The sequence below is a fragment of the Spermophilus citellus genome (genome assembly GCF_964194105.1).
Source record: "Spermophilus citellus genome assembly, chromosome: 10".
In the NCBI taxonomy this organism is placed as follows: Eukaryota; Metazoa; Chordata; class Mammalia; order Rodentia; family Sciuridae; genus Spermophilus; species Spermophilus citellus.
In genome coordinates, this window is record NC_138197.1 from 29,462,057 (window position 1) to 29,480,614 (window position 18,558).

At 36.3% G+C, this 18,558-nt stretch overlaps 1 protein-coding gene across 4 annotated transcripts in view; it reads right to left on the reverse strand.

Moving 5' to 3' along the window:
• Window positions 1-10,124: 10,124 nt before the first annotated feature.
• Window positions 10,125-18,558, reverse strand: part of FERRY3 (FERRY endosomal RAB5 effector complex subunit 3) — a 54,064-nt gene continuing 45,630 nt past the window's right edge. For 3 of the 4 annotated variants that reach the window (XM_081309813.1, XM_081309812.1, XM_081309810.1), the window contains 2 exons: window positions 11,473-11,529; window positions 10,125-10,794 (listed from right to left, as the gene is read on the reverse strand). The gene's annotated coding sequence lies outside the window, so the exon portion shown is untranslated. The remainder of the gene's footprint in view (window positions 10,795-11,472; window positions 11,530-18,558) is intronic. The other variant, XM_081309811.1, reaches the window with a different exon arrangement.

Genomic DNA, 18,558 nt, shown 5'->3' on the forward strand with positions numbered 1-18,558 from the left:
AAGGATGGTTCAATATACGGAAATCAATAAATGTTATTCACCACATCAATAGACTTAAAGATAAGAATCATATGATCATCTCAATAGACGCAGAGAAAGCATTCGACGAAGTACAGCATCCCTTTATGTTCAAAACATTAGAAAAACTAGGGATAACAGGAACTTACCTTGACATTGTAAAAGCTATCTATGCTAAGCCTCAGGCTAGCATCATTCTGAATGGACAAAAGTTAAAGGCATTCCCTCTAAAATCCAGAACAAGACAGGGATGCCCTCTCTCACCACTTCTATTCAATATAGTTCTCAAAACACTGGCCAGAGCAATTAGACAGACGAAAGAAATTAAAGGCATAAAAATTGGAAAAGAAGAACTTAAATTATCACTATTTGCAGATGACATGATTCTATACCTAGCAGACCCAAAAGGGTCTACAAAGAAAATAAATGAATTAAGCAAAGTGGCAGGATATAAAATCAACACGCATAAATCAAAGGCATTTCTGTATATCAGCGACAAAACTTCTGAAACGGAAATGAGGAAAAACACTCCATTCACAATATCCTCAAAAAAAATAAAATACTTGGGAATCAACCTAAGAAAAGAGGTGAAAGATTTATATAATGAAAACTACAGAACCCTAAAGAGAGAAGTAGAAGAAGATCTTAGAAGATGGAAAAATATACCCTGTTCATGGATAGGCAGAACTAACATTATCAAAATGGCGATATTACCAAAAGTTCTCTATAGGTTTAATGCAATGCCAATCAAAATCCCAACGGCATTTCTTGTAGAAATAGATAAAGCAATCATGAAATTCATATGGAAAAATAAAAGACCCAGAATAGCAAAAGCAATTCTAAGCAGGAAGTGTGAATCAGGCGGTATAGCGATACCAGATTTCAAACTATATTACAGAGCAATAGTGACAAAAACAGCATGGTACTGGTACCAAAACAGGCGGGTGGACCAATGGTATAGAATAGAGGACACAGAGACTAATCCACAAAGTTACAACTATCTTATATTTGATAAAGGGGCTAAAAGCATGCAATGGAGGAAGGATAGCATCTTCAACAAATGGTGTTGGGAAAACTGGAAATCCATATGCAACAAAATGAAACTGAATCCCTTTCTCTAGCCATGCACAAAAGTTAACTCAAAATGGATCAAGGAGCTTGATATCAAATCAGAGACTCTGCGTCTGATAGAAGAAAAAGTTGGCACCAATCTACATATTGTGGGGTCGGGCTCCAAATTCCTTAATAGGACACCCATAGCACAAGAGTTAATAACAAGAATCAACAAATGGGACTTAATTAAACTTAAAAGTTTTTTCTCAGCAAGAGAAACAATAAGAGAGGTAAATAGGGAGCCTACATCCTGGGAACAAATTTTTACTCCTCATACTTCAGATAGAGCCCTAATATCCAGAGTATACAAAGAACTCAAAAAATTAGACAATAAGATAACAAATAACCCAATCAACAAATGGGCCAAGGACCTGAACAGACACTTCTCAGAGGAAGATATACAATCAATCAACAAGTACATGAAAAAATGCTCACCATCTCTAGCAGTCAGAGAAATGCAAATCAAAACCACCCTAAGATACCATCTCACTCCAGTAAGATTGGCAGCCACTATGAAGTCAAACAACAACAAGTGCTGGCGAGGATGTGGAGAAAAGGGTACACTTGTACATTGCTGGTGGGACTGCAAATTGGTGCGGCCAATTTGGAAAGCAGTTTGGAGATTCCTGGGAAAGCTGGGAATGGAACCACCATTTGACCCTGCTATTGCCCTTCTCGGACTATTCCCTGAAGACCTTAAAAGAGCATGCTACAGGGATACTGCCACATCGATGTTCATAGCAGCACAATTCACAATAGCTCGACTATGGAACCAACCCAGATGCCCTTCAATAGATGAGTGGATAAAAAAAATGTGGCATCTATACACAATGGAGTACTATGCAGCAATAAAAAATGACAAAATCATAGAATTTGCAGGGAAATGGATGGCACTAGAACAGATTATGCTTAGTGAAGCTAGCCAATCCCTAAAAAACAAATACCAAATGTCTTCTTTGATATAATGAGAGCAACTATGAACAGAGCAGGGAGGAAGAGCAGGAAGAAAAGATTAACATTAAACAGAGACATGAGATGGGAGGGAAAGGGAGAGAAAAGGGAAATTGCATGGAAATGAAGGGAGACCCTCATTGCTATACAAAATTACATATAAGAGGTTGTGAGGGGAATGGGAAAATAAACAAGGAGAGAAATGAATTACAGTAGATGGGGTAGAGAGAGAAGATGGGAGGGGAGGGAAGGGGGGAGAGTAGGGGACAGGAAAGGTAGCAGAATACAACAATTACTAATAGGGCATTATGTAAAATTGTGGATGTGTAACCGATGTGATTCTGCAATCTGCATTTGGGGTAAAATTGGGGGTTCATAACCCACTTCAATCTAATGTATGAAATATGATATGTCAAGAGCTTTGTGAACAACCAATAAAAAAAGGGAATACAATGAACAACTCTATGCCCACAAATTTGATAACCTAGCTTAAATCGATCAAGCCCTGACAGATTCAATATTCCAAAAGTCATGCAAGAAAAAATACAATTTACCAGATAAAGGTGTCTGGTAAATTCTGTGAAACAAAGAAAAAATTATACCAATTTACTACAATCTCTTCCACAAAATAGAACCAGAGAAAATAGTTTCTTATTCATTCTATGAGGCCAGCATTACTTACTTTAATACCAAAACCAAAGAAAGATGTTACAGAAAACTATAGATCACTATCTCTCAGGAAAATAGATGAAAAATTCTTAGTAAAATATTAACAAAGCCAAATACAACAGGGTATAAAAATTATAACAAGATGAAATTCATCTGATATATAAAAATATGTTTCAGAATTTAACACAAAAACCAGCCTGGCATTGTAGCATATGCCTACAACCCCAGAAACTTGGGAGGCTGAGGCAGGAGTATCACAAGTTCAAGGCCAGCCTCAGCAATTTATTGAGACTCTGTCTCAAAATAAAAAGGGCTGAGGATGTGGTTCAGTAGTTAAGCAACTCTGGGTTCAATTTCTGATACCAATAAAAAAAAATCCCAATTAATGTAATCTATCACATCAAGAAAGCAGATGATGTGCTGCCTCAGGTTGAACCCAGAGCAATGCAGTCAGCTGACCACAGACTGAGACTTTTAAAATCCTGAATCCCAAATAAACTCTTCCTCTTCTAAGTTGTTCTTTTTGACTAAAATAAGTGATAATTATAATATCAGTGAATTTTCATCACTTGCAGTAAATGTACTTCTCTGGTGCAGGATGTAGACAGTGGGGAGGCTGCATTGGTGTGGGGGATAAGCAGTATATAGGAACTTTGTACTTTTCAGTTGGTTTTGATGTGAACCTAAAATTAAAATTTTTAGCTGGGAGTGGTGGCACATACCTGTAATCCCAAGTGACTTACGAGGCTGGGGCAGGAGAATCACAAGTTTGAGGTCATCCTAGGTGATTTAATGAGATCCTGTTTCAAAACTTAAAAAAAAAAAAAAAGGATTGGGATGTATCTCAGTGGTACAGTTCCCCTGGGTTCAATTCCCGGTAGCACAAATAAAATAAAATAAATAAGCAAAATAAGAAAGAAAAAATAACATTTATTATTTTTAAAAGTTTGAAAAAATGGACAGAACATCATTCAAGCAAACTAATATGTGTGCAACTGGAGTATCTAATAAAGGGTCAGAAAAAATATTTGAAGAAATAATTACTCAAATTTTCAAAATTTGAAGGACTATAAAGTCACAGATTTAAGAAGCTCAATAAACTCCAAGCCAAAGAAACAAACTACATGGTACATTGTAATTGAATTGCTGAAAAAGTAACAAATTAAAAAATCTTAGAGCAACCAAAGAAAAACATTTCTCTTATGTACAGGTAAGCAAAGATGAAGATGATAGATTTTTTGGTAGAATATATTGAAATTTTGTTGGGTACCAATTAATTGGCAGAAATTTGTCATATTGGATTTAAGAAAGCATGACCATGTGTGCTTCCTAGAAGAAAGTTACTGTAAATATAAAATCATAAATATTTCAAAAATAAATCAAGAGAAAGCTGGAGTGTCTATATTAATATCTATCAAAACCAATTTTCAGAGCAATGAAGGAATAAAGAATGAAGAATGTCATTTTATAATGGGAAAAGATCAAATAATCAAGAGGACATAATAATCATAATAACCATAAGTATTTATATAACTGAGAGTAGAATTTCAGAAAACATGAAGCAAAATCTGACACAACTACAAGTAGAAATAATTCTCCACAATTACAAACAAACTCCACAAGTACAGTCAGAGATTTCAATAATTCCTCTCAAAATTCATCAGACATATCGAGTGATACTTGGAAAGGATAGAGAAAAACAGCACCAGCAAGCAGCCTGACCTAATGGAAATTTATGGAACTCTTTATCCCATAATAGCAGCATACCTATTATTATTATTATTATTATTATTTTAAAATATTTATTTTTTAGTTTTAGGGGGACACAATATCTTTTATTTTTATGTGGTGCTGAGAATCGAACCCAGTGCCCCACGCATGCCAGGCGAGTGCGCCACCACTTGAGCCACATCCCCAGCCCCAATTATTTTCAAGGGCACATGGAACATTTACCAAACTAGATCATGGCTTCACTGGCTTCAATTATATCAAACATTTAAGGAAGAAATACCATCGAGGGCTGGGGTCGTGGCTCAGTTGTAGAGTGCTTGCTTAGCATGTGTGAGGCACTGGGTTGGATCCTCAGCACCACATAAATAAAATAAAGTTATTATGTCCATCTACAATTAAAAATATTTATTAAAAAAGAAATACTATCTATCCTGTACAAACTTGTTGTTTTAGTCAGCTTTTTCACTGAGGTGACTAGAAGACCTACCAGAACAATTGTAGAGGAAGAAAAGTTTATTTGGGGGCTCATGGTTTCAGAGGTCTCAGTTCATAGACAGCTAGCTCCATTCCTCAGGGCTGGAGGAATCAATCAGAACATCATGGCAGAAGAGAGTGGCTTAGGGAAGCAGCTCACTTGATGATCAGGAAGTAGAGAGAGACTACACTGCCAGATACAAAATATATACCCCAAAGCCACACCCCCAATGCCCACCTCCTCCACTACACCCTACCTGCCTCAGTTACCATTCAGTTATTAATTCAATCATTGAGTTAAGGCTCTCATAACCCAATCATTTCTCCTCTAAACCTCCTTCTATTGTCTCACACATGAGATTTTGGAGGATACCTCATAACCAAATAATAACAAAACCCTTCAGAAAATTGATGGAGAGGAACCAACCACTCTCAGTTTGTTCTATGTGGCCAGCATTATCATTTATTGAAACCAGAGAAATACATTAGAATTTTAAAAATAACGACATCAATAACTGAAATTATAGATCAATATTCCTCATAATCATAGATGTAAACATTCTTAACAATATTTTAGCAACTTAATTACAATAATATAAAAGAAGCATAATGCATCATGATTGTGGGATTCTTCCTAGCAATGCAGTCTGAGTTTAACAGCCAAAAACCAATCAATAAAACCATTAAACATTATTCTGGAAGTTTCTGTGAGGGTGTTTTGAGATGAGATTAACATTTAAATGGGTAAACTTTGAATAAAGTTCCCATCTCCATAACGTGGGTGGGCCTCAATCAGTTGAAGGCCAATCTGTCCTGAGCAAGATGGAATTCTGCAGCAAAAAGGCTTCATATTTGAATGGTAACATTTGTTCCTTTCTGAGTTCCCATTCTGACAGCTATTAGACAGCAGCAGTAGCTCTTTTCTGGGTCTCCAGACACCCTCCAGATGTTGGAATTGCCAGTCTCCATAATTTCTCCCGCTGCCCACATCCTTTATAGTTTTTAAAAAATATTTTTTAAGTTGTCAATGGGCATTTATTTATTTATTTATATGTGATGCTGAGAACTGAACCCAGTGCCTTACACATGCTAGGCAAGTGCTCTACCACTGAGATACAAGCCCAGCTCCCCTCTATTGGTTTTGTTTCTCTAGAGAACTATGACTAATACAATATTCTTGTTCATTAATTATAAGACTCAATATTATTCTCCTCCAAATGAATTGATAATTCCTATGAAAATTTCAGCTGTTCCACTCCAAATCTCCCCCAAGAAAAGGACAATCTAAGATATATAGGGAAATGCAAAGGATTCAAAAAGCTAACATAATCTTGAAAAGATTAAAATCAGATGACATCTAATTTCAAAACTTACATCTTAATTGTAGTAGCTTTGTAGCAAGTTTTAAAATCCTTTGCATAAGGATAGACATACAGATCAATAAAACAGAATTGAAGGTCCAAAAATAAAGTCATATATTTATGGCCAATTGATTTTAGACAAAGGAACCAAGAAAATTCAATAGGGAAAAGACAGTCTTTGCAACAAATGGTTTTAAGATGCCTGGAAGTCCACCTGCAAGCGTTTGGATTTAGTCCCTTAATTCACACCATGCACCAAAATTAACTTTAAAATGTTGATAAATTGGACTTGTTTGCAAATCATATAGTTAATGAAGGATTTATATTCAGAATATATAAAGAATTCTTACAACTCAATTATAAAAATTCCCAATTATAAAATGGACAAAAGACTTTATCAGATGTTTTACTAAAGGAGATATATGAATGACTAAAAAGGAAATGGAAGATGCTCAAAATCACTAGTTGTTAGAGAAATGAGAATTAAAACTACAGTGAGGTGCCCATTCACACTCATTAAGATGGCTCTTATAAGACAGTCACAAGATTTTGTGAGATTATGGAAAAATTGAAACTCTCTTATACTGCTGGCGGGAATGTAAAATGCTACCGCCTTGAAAAATACTTTAGTTTTTTAATGGTTTCTTTAAAAAGTTAAAGATAAATTTACCATATGTCCCAGAAATATCACTCTTATATCTACCTAACAGAAATTAAGATAAATGTCCACACAAACACTTGTGTCTGAGGTGTTCATAGCAGCATCAGTGAGAGTGACCCAAAAGTAGAAACAATAATATGTCCATTAACTGGTAAATGGGTAAACAGAACATTGAATATTCTTATGATAGAATATTATTTGGCAATAAACTGTTACAAAGTTCGAATACATCTTTTATTATGAAAATAGTTCAAAAAATATTATGCTAAAGGAAAGAAGCCATATCACTTCCCAAAATCATGTTATATGATTCTATTTACATGAAATATCCCTAAAAGACAAATCAATGGAGACAGAAAGTAGATAAGGGTTAGCTGATGACTTGAAGTAAGAAGGGGCAGTTACTGCAAATGGTTATGAAGAATCTTTTGGAGATGATAAAATGTTTTAAAATTGAACCCAGGGCTTCCCAAGTGCTAGGTAGCGCCCTACCACTGAGCCACAACCCCAGCTCTAGCTAAGACTCTTAAGTGAAATAAGTACTACTGTTTAAGCAATTTTAAGTTGAATGTTCAACCAAATGCATTCTTTTTTTGTTTGTTTGATCATTTGTTTTTTTGTGAGTACTGAGGACTGAAGGGTGCTTTACCACTGAGTTATACCTACCCAACCCTTTTTATTTTTTATTTTGAGACAGGGTCTTGCTAAATTGCTAAGGGTCTCACTAAATTGCTCTGGTTGCCCTTGAATTTGGGATCCTCCTGCCTCAACCTCCTGAGTTACTGGGATTTAGGCATATGACACTGTGCTCAGCCAGCCAAAATTTGTCTATCACATTTCTCAGGCCATACTAATATAGTTTTGAAACAAGAATTACATATTTTAACACTCTTTATCATCAGAGTGATAAGCAGCTATCCTCTGAGCCACACCTTTACCTCTTTTTGTTATTATGGTAGTAGGCGGCCAGCTTTATACTATGGCTACCCCATCCCCCATTCAGATTCAGGGCTGGAGTTTGTGACCAGTAGAATATGGTGAAAATGATGATGTATGACTTCCAAGGGAAGTTCATGGAGGGTGCTGAAACTTCTACCTTGCTATTGAGGATTATTCTCTGGAGGAAGCCAGCTGCCATGTTATGGAGACAATGAAGCAGCTTGTGCAGATGCCCACGTGGAGAGGCACCAGTAGCCACCAACAACTTGTCAGTTAGGTGACACAGATCCTCCAGGTCCAAGCCAGGACTCCTGACCAAGTCATTCTTCCTGACCCACAGCTATTAAAGATAAAAAAACATTTATTTTTGTTTTAAGTCACTGAGTTTTGGCTTAATTTGTTACACAAAATAGAAAACTAATATAGGTAGCAGTTCTTTTTTGTATTAGGACAAAAATTTTACTCATTTAGTTCTTGATCACAACTACTTTTCTTCTGAATAATTAAGATCCCTCTTGAGGTGTCCTAAATTCATGCTTGAGTTACCCAAACAGGATTCTTATTCCTTGTGAACTGGGGCCGTAGACCCAGATGTTCCAAGTTGTCCTTACTCTGAAAATAACTATACTCCTTCTTCATCTCCTTCTTCTCTTTATTCTCCATCCTTTATTTTGCACTTACTCAAAAAGTCTCAAGATTTTTCAAAACTAGGTCCTCATTATGTTACACCACTCATAGTAGGGGTCAGTAAACTCTGGCCTGCCAGCCAAATCCAACTTTCTAATTTTGTAAATAAAGTCTTATTGGAACATAGTCAAGTCTGTTTGTTTACAAATTGTCTACGTCTGCTTTTGCTATATAATGGCAGCGTTGAGTGGCAGTAATGGAAATGATAGGGATCACAAAACTTAAATATTTGGCCCTATTTGGCCCTTTATAGAAATAGTTTGTAATCCCAGACTTAGGGTTCCTAATATTCCATATTCTGTACTACTTGCCCAGCGTTTCTACTGTGAAGCCCTAGATATATCCATGTGGCCTTATTCACCTTCAGAATCTAGGGAGTCTGTTATTTCAAGTTTTTATCTCCTGGCTTTTGAGAACCATCAGTACATCACAGTACAACCCACTTCATTTTTTTTTTTTGTTCTGATTTGTTCACACTGAAGTTTTAAATTCACATCTGAAGTTGTAGGATGGGGAACATAGTTTTTCATTTTTTCTTTCTTTCTTTTTTCTCTCCCTCCTTCATTTCTTCAAAAACAAAACAATAACAACAACAGAAGGTTGGTGAAATGACAAAACCATTTATATTCATTACTTGTGAGTTGCAAAAGAGATGGGAACGTTTTGGTTCTGGAAGCAGATACACATACACACTCATGTTTACAACACAAAACCAGAGCTAGGCAAGTTTGGCATGGAGATGTCACCCCCTGACACATAATCACAGAGCACTTCTCAACTCTGGCCCTTCAAAGAGGAAGAGGAACAAGGGTAATTCCAGCTATTACAGGTTCTTGGGCACCAAATGAAACACTCTGCTGTAAATTGTATATAATTAGTGAGGAAGAATTTTATTTCTCTGTGGTTAAGAATGGGGCTTTTCCTTCCTCTTGTCTAGGAGGAAAAGAACTGGTTTAGATCAGTCTGGGGGAGTTTCATTTGGCTGAGATGACCAGAAGTCTCTCTGTATCCTAACAAGGCCCTTGTCCTATAATCAGGATCTGTGTAATGGAAATTCTATGTCTTTTTTCTTATAATAAAATCTCCAGTCTCCCTACCACACAACTTTTGTCCTTAAGACCATGCACATCAACTACAAGATGGTAGAAGTTTTCAGATGGTTGGTAATGATGAATACAGAATACAAACTCCTGTTCATTCTACAGCATTTTCACAACTCTACCCACATAGTCTCGGCCCTCTGGGAGTTCATAATTTTTCAGGGGAGATCAATTATTTATAGAAAAATGCATAATTAGGAGGGTCTGGACCCCAAAGAAGCACAGAGTGGGAGGGATCACCAGATATTGCATATATATATATATTTTTTTTAATATTTTATTTTATTTTTTTAGTTTTCGGCGGACACAACATCTTTGTTTGTATGTGGAGCTGAGGATCGAACCCGGGCCGCACGCATGCCAGGCGAGCATGCTACCGCTTGAGCCACATCCCCAGCCCTATATATATATATATATATATTTTGTGCCAAAGCAAGTTGGACAAGTTCCCTCTAAGTTATACTTTTGGAAATGACAACCCTAGGAGTGACTGGTGGTGTCCTACTGGGTGGTGACAATAGTAGTTGGAGATTGGAGTGTTCCTGCTAGTCCAGTTTCTATGCCATATGTTTTTCAACACGTATTCTTAGTTCTGCACTGGGTGCGATACTAAGAATAGAGTAATAGACCCACTTTCACCAGGGACAGAGTCTTCTGAAATGGAGACAAGAATTTCACACACAAAACAATTAGAAAACCAGACAGAAGAAAATAGATTTCAAAACTGTTGGAACAGAGAACAGGGAGTTCCTAAGCAGAGGAAGAGAGAAACTTGGTCTGGAGATCAGAGAAGACAGAGTTGAGGTGTGGGAAATAGTCTGGAAAGAGAGAAGGGGCAGGGCTAGTGTAGCAGTCCCCACACCCCCTTTCACCCCAACCAAGACTAAAACCCATTTATTCCATGTTAGTTAGTTTTCCATTGCAGTGATGGAGAAAATCGACTATGCCTTAGGAAATCAACTTGAAGGAGGAAAAGATTTATTTTGGCTTACGGTTTCAGAGGTTTTAGCATGTGGTCTGCGGGCTCCATCGCTTTTAACCCTGTGACAAAGCAGAACATAATGGCAGGGAGCGCACGGTGGGAGAAAACCTGCTCAGTTTACCACAGCCAGGAAGGAGAGAGGGGGAGAGAAGAGACAAAAAGAGAGAGAAAGACAGAGAGAAAGGAATTGGGGACAAGATATAGCCTTCCAGGGCATGCCCCCAGGTACCTACTTCCTCCAACTAAGCTCCTCCTAAGTTTATACTACTTCCCAATTGGCCACTGAATTATGGATCCATCAATAAATTATTCCACTGATGAGGTTAAGTCCTCATGATCCAATCAGCCTCCAAAGGCTCTGCCTCTAAACACTACTGTCTTTGGGGACCAAGCCTCCAAGATGGGAACTTCTGTAGGACATTTCAGATCCAAATCATAATATCATCCCTCCTGACCTAGTTCTCATCACCTCACTATCTTTTGTCTTTCCTTTACACTTTTTTCCAATTTAGGATCTAATGCCAATTTTTTATATTTCATTCTGAGTTTATCATCTATCTCTTTTAGTTGATCCCTCTCACATAATTCTATTAATTTGTCATTATATTTCTATCTCTATAATGTTTTCATTATGTGATCTAATTCTCAATCTCTTTTTACTATCTCTCTCTCCATCTGTCTGCCTATTTCCTAAAATCTATTTTGATCCCTATTTATCATCATTTATGTTTTTACTTCCCTTTTTATATCTACTCTTTTCTTCTTTTATGTCCAAATGATATTTACCTTAAATTTTCTCTGTTTGCAGATGACATGTTCTTATATAGGAAAACCTTAACGATTCTATCAAAAAATTATTAGAACAAATGAATTCAGTAAAGTTGTAGGGTACAAAATCAATAATAAAAATCAATAACATTTCTATTTACTCATTATGAACTATCCAATAAAAGTAATAAAGAAAATAATCCCACTAATAATAGCATAACAATTAAATATTTAGGAATAAATTTATCCAAATAATTGAAAGATCTGAATACTAAAAACTATAAAACATTGAAAAGAACCTGAAGAACACAAATAAATGGAAGATATCCTGTGTTTATGAATTGTAAGAATATCATTAAAATGTTTGCACTACCCAAAGTGATCCACAGATCCAACAATTTCAATCCAATCCCTATTGAATTCCAATGGCATTTTCTACAGATAAGAAAGAATTCTAAAATTCATTTGGAACTATACAAATCCTAAATAGCCAAAGCCATTTTGAGCAAAAAGAACAAAGCTGGAGGTATCATAATTCTTGATCACAAAATCTAATATAAAGTCATAGTAATCAAAACAGCATGGTATTAACATTTACATGTGCAAATACACATACACACATACACACACACACACACACACACGTAGACTTAAAAATCAATGGAATACAATAGCCCAGAAATAAATCCACATGTCTATTATGAATTGTTTTTCAACAGAGTTGCTATGAACATACAACAGGGAAAGGGCAGTCTTTTTAATAAAGGGTGTTGGGAAAACGGGATGTTCATATGTGAAAGAATGAAATTGGACCCTTACCCCACCTAATATTCAAACATCAACTGAAAACAGATTAGAGACTTACATAAATGTAAGACCTGAAAGTAAAAATAATAGAAGAAAGCAAGGCAAAAGCTTTTTTTTTTTTTTTTTTTTGATGTTGGTGGTGGTGGTGGAGAACTTCTTAAAATTGGTTCTGGCAAAGATTTGTTTGGCTATGACCCCACAGCAAAAATGACAAAAGCAAAAATAGACAAATCTGATCATATCAAATTATAAAGCTTATGTATAGCATAGGAAACATTCTACAGAGTGAAGATGCAACCTAAAGAACAAGAGAACATATATGGAAACCATCTATCTGACAAGGGTAGGTTAGTAACCCTGAAACATAAGGAATTCAAGTCCATAGCAAGAAAACAAATAATCTGATTTTAAAATGGGCCAAGTAACTGAAGAGACATTTCTCAAAAAAAAAAAAGACATACAAATGATCAACAAGTATATTTTAAAATGCTCAACATCATTAATAATTAGAGAAATGCAAATTAAAAACCACAATAAGATGTTACCTCACACCTTTTAAAATGGCTATTATCAAATAAGGTGACTGATTCATATTTGGGTAGGGAGAAGGAGCATGGGAGGAATTGACGAAGTCTAGATAGGGCAGAGTGGGGGGAGGAAAAGGAATGGGGCAAGGGGCTAGCAATGATGGAGGAATGTGATGGACATCATTATCCAAAGTACATGTGTGAAGACATGAATTGGTGTGAACATACTTTATATACAGAGTATGAGAAATTGTTCTATATGTGTAATAAGAATTGTGATGCATTCCACTGTCATGTATTTAAAAAAATAAAACCAATAAAAATAAATAATAAAAAAATAAAATGGCTATTATCAGAAAGACAAAAAAAACAAGTGCTGATGTAGATGCAGAGAAAAGACAACCCTTGCACATAGTGGGTGGAAATGTTAATTATTAAAGCCATATGGGAAATAAGATGGAGGTTCCTAAAAAAAAATAGAACTATCATATGACAAACAATTCTGTTTCTGGGTATAGATCCAAATAATATCAGTATTGTGAAGAGATCTATACTCTTATGTTCATTGTAGCATTTTTCACAATAGCTGAAATATGGAATCAACCTAAGTGTCCATCTATGATACATGGATATAAAAATATGATATGGATATAGATATATATGCATATATACACACATACACTGAGATATGTGTGTGTGTGTGTGTGTGTGTGTATGTATGTATCTAAGAAAGAAGATATTCCTGTATTTTGCGTGTGAGCCTGGAAGGCATCATAAAAGTGAAGTAAATTAGAAAGACAAATACTGCAAGATCCCATTTACATATATAATCTAAAAACATTTTGCATTCATAGAATTAGCAAAATGGTGGTTTTCAGGGTCTAAAGGTGAAGGAAGGATTAGGGAGATGTTGAAGAAAGGAGACAAATTTTGAGTTAGAAGTAATAAGATCAGGAGATCTGATGATTATAATTAATAAAAATGCATTTTGGGGCTTGGGATGAAGCTCAATGGTATAGCTCATACCTAGCATGCACAAGTCCGTGACACAGTTTAAAAAAAAAAAGAAAGCATTGTATACTTGAAATTTGCTTAGAAAGTAGATTTTAAATGTTCTCATCACAAAAAAGGAGAATATGTGAAGTAACAGATAAGTAAATTAGCTTGATTTAGTCTTTCCACATGTATGCATATATCAAACCATCATGTTGTACACCATAAATGTAAAAAATTTTGTCAATAAAAACAATTTTTAAAGTTTTTCATCCTTAATATTCCCCCTTTTATTCTACTTTTTCTTCTTCATTCCTCCTTATACCTTTTCTCACCCTTATTTCCATCCAATAATTGTCCTACTTTTTAGAATGATACTCTAACACCCCAATTTAATGAATTATTTCCCCCTCACTAATTAATAATAATAATAAGCAAGCATTTATATAGCCCTTTTGTGATGGCAGTGTTGTGTTTGTTTTGTTTTGTTTTTCTACACATGCTCATTAATTTAATCCTTGGAACAACACTAGGAGATAGTTGATTCTCATTATTTCCATTTGGAGAAAACTCAGGTACAGACAGATTAAATAACATGCCCAAGGACCTACAGCTAAGAAATAGTAGAGTCAAGGCTCAATTATAGGCCATCAGGAGCCAGAATTCATCTACTAACCATTAATGTTCAGTGACCTCTCAAGAAACACTTAATAGTTCAACTTATTTAAATGTAACATTATGCCCCTTTTGCCCAGCTGGAGGTTTAATGTAATTGCATCATTATTGGGGCTCCTCACCCCCTAGGACAGGGCAAAACCCTCCAGGTTTCATTCTTAGGAGAGCCTCTTCTGATCTTCAGTCCACTTAGAATTAATATGTGCACTCTCCAATGCCTGCGCTTGTTTGGGACTATAAGAAGAATTCTCTGCCTTATGTGGATGCAAAAGTTCTATTTAAGGTTTAGAGGCTAGAGTTCTGGGGTCTAGGTTCAAGCTTCTGAGGGGTAGCATGCTATCACTCCTTCTGAGGTCTCTGTTACTCTCCAAATCAGAAAGTACTGGTTCTTCAAAGCGTGGGCAAGTCTCCCTCTGCCCCGTCATCTGCTCTCTCAGCTTCAGTTCCTACTGCTCTCACATCATCCCTTTTCTCCTATCCCCCAGTATAATTCCAGTGTTTAGTTCAGAATTCCTAAAACAGAAGTCAGGACTGTCCACAGGTGACTTGGTTTTAGCCAAGCTTCCAGTTCTGCTTAGGCTAGAGAACACAAATATCTGGCCATGTTCTCCAAATGGGGGAGGGAAAATCAAGGAGAAAAGATACAGATTATTATCTCAATAAGTTATTCCACTATAAATTCCACTGTCGTGGATGGAGGGGAGGATGATAGAAAGCAGATGGCACTGTAACCCATTCTGGTCCAGGTCTTCAAGCCTCTGAGACAGTTAGCTTGCCTCCATGTCCAATTCTTTGTCCCCATAATCATTCCAGTTCTTGTCACTTAAGGTAATCTGCTTGAAATACAACTTTATAATATGAATTCCCTGGTCAGCAATATTCAGAAGTATGTTATTTGTGCTGGAATTAAATTGTGGTGATGGTTACATAAGTTTGTGGATATATTAAAAACCATTGAACTCTTTAAAATTATAAGTTTTATTTTTGTGAATTATAGCTAAACTTGAAAAAAAGAGAAAAGATATTATCATCCTTCCTCTTGGAGTTAAATTCTGGATCCTCAACGTCTTCCATAGTATGATTTTTCCTTATCTCTCCAGCCTATCTCCCACTACTCAGCTCTCCACCCTTCACACCTCCAGTCATGTCATCTTATAACTGAAATCTTTTTCTCCTTCCATTCATCTCTGTTCCATACGAGGCAGTTCAAGCCTCCTGCTCTGTGAAAACTCTAGCCTTTAACAGCTTCATCAGACTCTAAACCTTTTTTTTTCATTTATAATATTCCTAATTTGGTATAACTTGAGTAGACACAGTCCCTTGAATGAAAGGACCCTCTTTTTAATCTATGTAACTCAGCATCCTGTACAGTGCCTGGCTCTGAATAGACCCTTAAATAAGAGAAAGAGTATCTGAATAAACTACAATTTTATTAACTCTAAATAGTTCACATGTGCCTGTCTTGCTTTTTTCAACTAGATTGTAATGTCCTGAGGGAAGGGTCTAGGGCTTCAGCTGAGGTTCAGCACTAGATCAGAAAAGGATGCATAGCTGATCCTTCAGCTGCTTGATTACCTAATGGCTTGGCCAAGAAAGTTGTCCCTTGTACCCTTGATTGGTGATGGGCTGGAAAGGGAAGATGCCAAACAGGAGGGAGAGTCCCCAGGATGCTTGGCTGAATGGTGGTTGCTCCACCCTTAACCACAGCGGTTCAGTGTCCACCACTTTTGGCATTCACAACAGCATTTGGAAAAAGATATAGCAATTTCCCCCTTGGGGCTTATTTTTAAAGTTGGTGGCTGAGAGTGCTTGCCGGAAGTGGGGTCAGAGCTGAGCTGAGCTCTGTTGCTTGATGGATGAGATGGGTGCTACCCAAGAAGAGACACAGCAATTGGTCCTTAATATGGACCTCTACTTCCTTGGGAGAAGAAGCCAGAGTGAAGGAAAGGGATGGGTCACTCAAAAACAGATCACAGCTTCTGCTAGGCAGTAGGGATTAAAGTACGACTATGACAATTTCTGCCCTCCGAAAGCTCACAAATGGGGGTGGGGGCGTGGAGAGACAGACAAGTAAAATAGGTAAATACATTAGTGTGGTAAGGACAACATTGATGATAGACCAGTAGGGAGCACAGGGAAAAAGCCATTGAAGATTCAGCATCCAAACTGAGACCTGGTCACGAATTGAAGGTAGCCAGATAAAATGAGGCAGGCACTGCAGAGTAGATAGTGCAGTACTCAAGAGATGAGGAAAGAGGCCATGTTTGTATGTTTGTAGTTAGGTCAGTTGTCTAAAGCACAGGTCACCAAATAATAAACTTTGAATTAAATCTAGCCAGCCACCTACTTTTGTAATTAAAGTTTTATTTGAACACGGTTCCACCTGTCCATTTTCAACATTGTCTACAGCTGTTTTTGCACTAAGCTGCAGAACTGGGCAGTAGTAATGAGAACATTGGGACCTCAAAGCCTAAAATATTTACTACGCTGATGTACTGAATATAGTTTGGGAAGAGAGGTTGGAGAATGGCAAGAAATAAGGCCAGGGAACTAAGCAGGAAATAGATTAGAAAAGACTTTGTAAAAAGCTCACTTCATTTTAGAAGCAATAAAGGAATAATTGACATGTTTAACGTAAGAACACAACATAAATTTAAATTTTTGATAATTAAAGTGAGATTAAGAAAGGAGAAGAGGCAAAACTGGAGTTGGAAAGACCAATTGGGAGAAAGGTATATAAGCAAGAAATTAGGGCCTTGATTAGGAAGCAGTAGCAGAAGGGAAAGAAATAGATGTAAAAGATACTGAGGAGGATTTGATGAATGTTGAGGTAATGGAGTACCTGAGAAAGATGCTCATTTGAATTTTTCTAAGATGAAGAAGCAGCAGTAGTGACCTAATAGTCCTTTGGTACTGACTTCTTTAGTTTCCTTGAGTACACTAGAGTCTCTTCATTCCTGCAGGATATTTCCATTGAGTATACAATCCTAGCTGACAGTCTTTAGCATTTTAAAAATGTTGTTTTTTTCCCTCTGGCTTCCATTGTTTCTGATGAGAAACCTGTGCTCATTCAAATTGGTGTTCTCCTATAAGCAATTCATTGGTTTTCTCTTGCTGTGCTTGAGATTTTTTTTTTTTTGTCTTTAGCTTTCAACAATTTGATATATTGTTTATAGGTGTATCTGTCACTGAGGTTGTCTTGTTTAGGATCTGCTAAGCTTAACTCTATAGGTTTATATCATTCACTAAATTGGGAAGTTTTCAACCAGTATTTCTTCAAAAGGATTTTAGCACCATGTTTTCTGTCCTTTTAGGTCTCTAAGTGACATGAATTTAGACTTTTTGGTATTGTCCCACAGAAACCTGAGGCTTAAATCATTCCCCCCCCCCCAATCTTTTTTCTCTATGCTGTTCAGCATGGAAAATTTCTATAGATCCATCTTCAAGTTCATTGACCACTGACTCTTTTACCATCTTAATTCTGCTTCTGATCTTATGGAGTTTTTTTTTTTAATTATTTTATTGTTGGTTGTTCAAAACATTACATAGTTCTTAATATACCATATTTCACAGATTGATTCAAGTGGGTTATGAACTCCCATTTTTACCCCGTATACAGATTGCTGTGTCACATCAGTTACAGATTATGGAGTTTTTTAAAATTTTTTTATTTCAGGAATTCTGTTTTTTAGCTCTAATATTTTCATTAGGTCTTTTTATTCATATTTATTTTTACTCATTTCAAATGTATTTGTACTTAAATAAATATTTTTGTAGTATCTGTTTTAAATCCTTGATTGTATAATTCCAACATCTCTGTCGTCTGAGAATTGGCATCTATTGTTTTTTTGTTTTGTTTTGTTTTTGTTTTTTTTTTGAGTTGAGATTTTTCTGGTTCTTTGTATGCAAGTGTTATGGTTTAGATATGAGGTGTCCCCCTAAAGCTCATATGTGAGACAAAACAATAAGGTTTAGAGGGGAAATGATTGGGTTATGAGAGCCTTAACCCAGTCAGTGAATTAATCTTCTGATAGGGATTGAATTGAGTGGTAATCTAAAGCAAGTAGGGTGTGGCTGGAGGAGGTGGATTATTGGGGGTGTG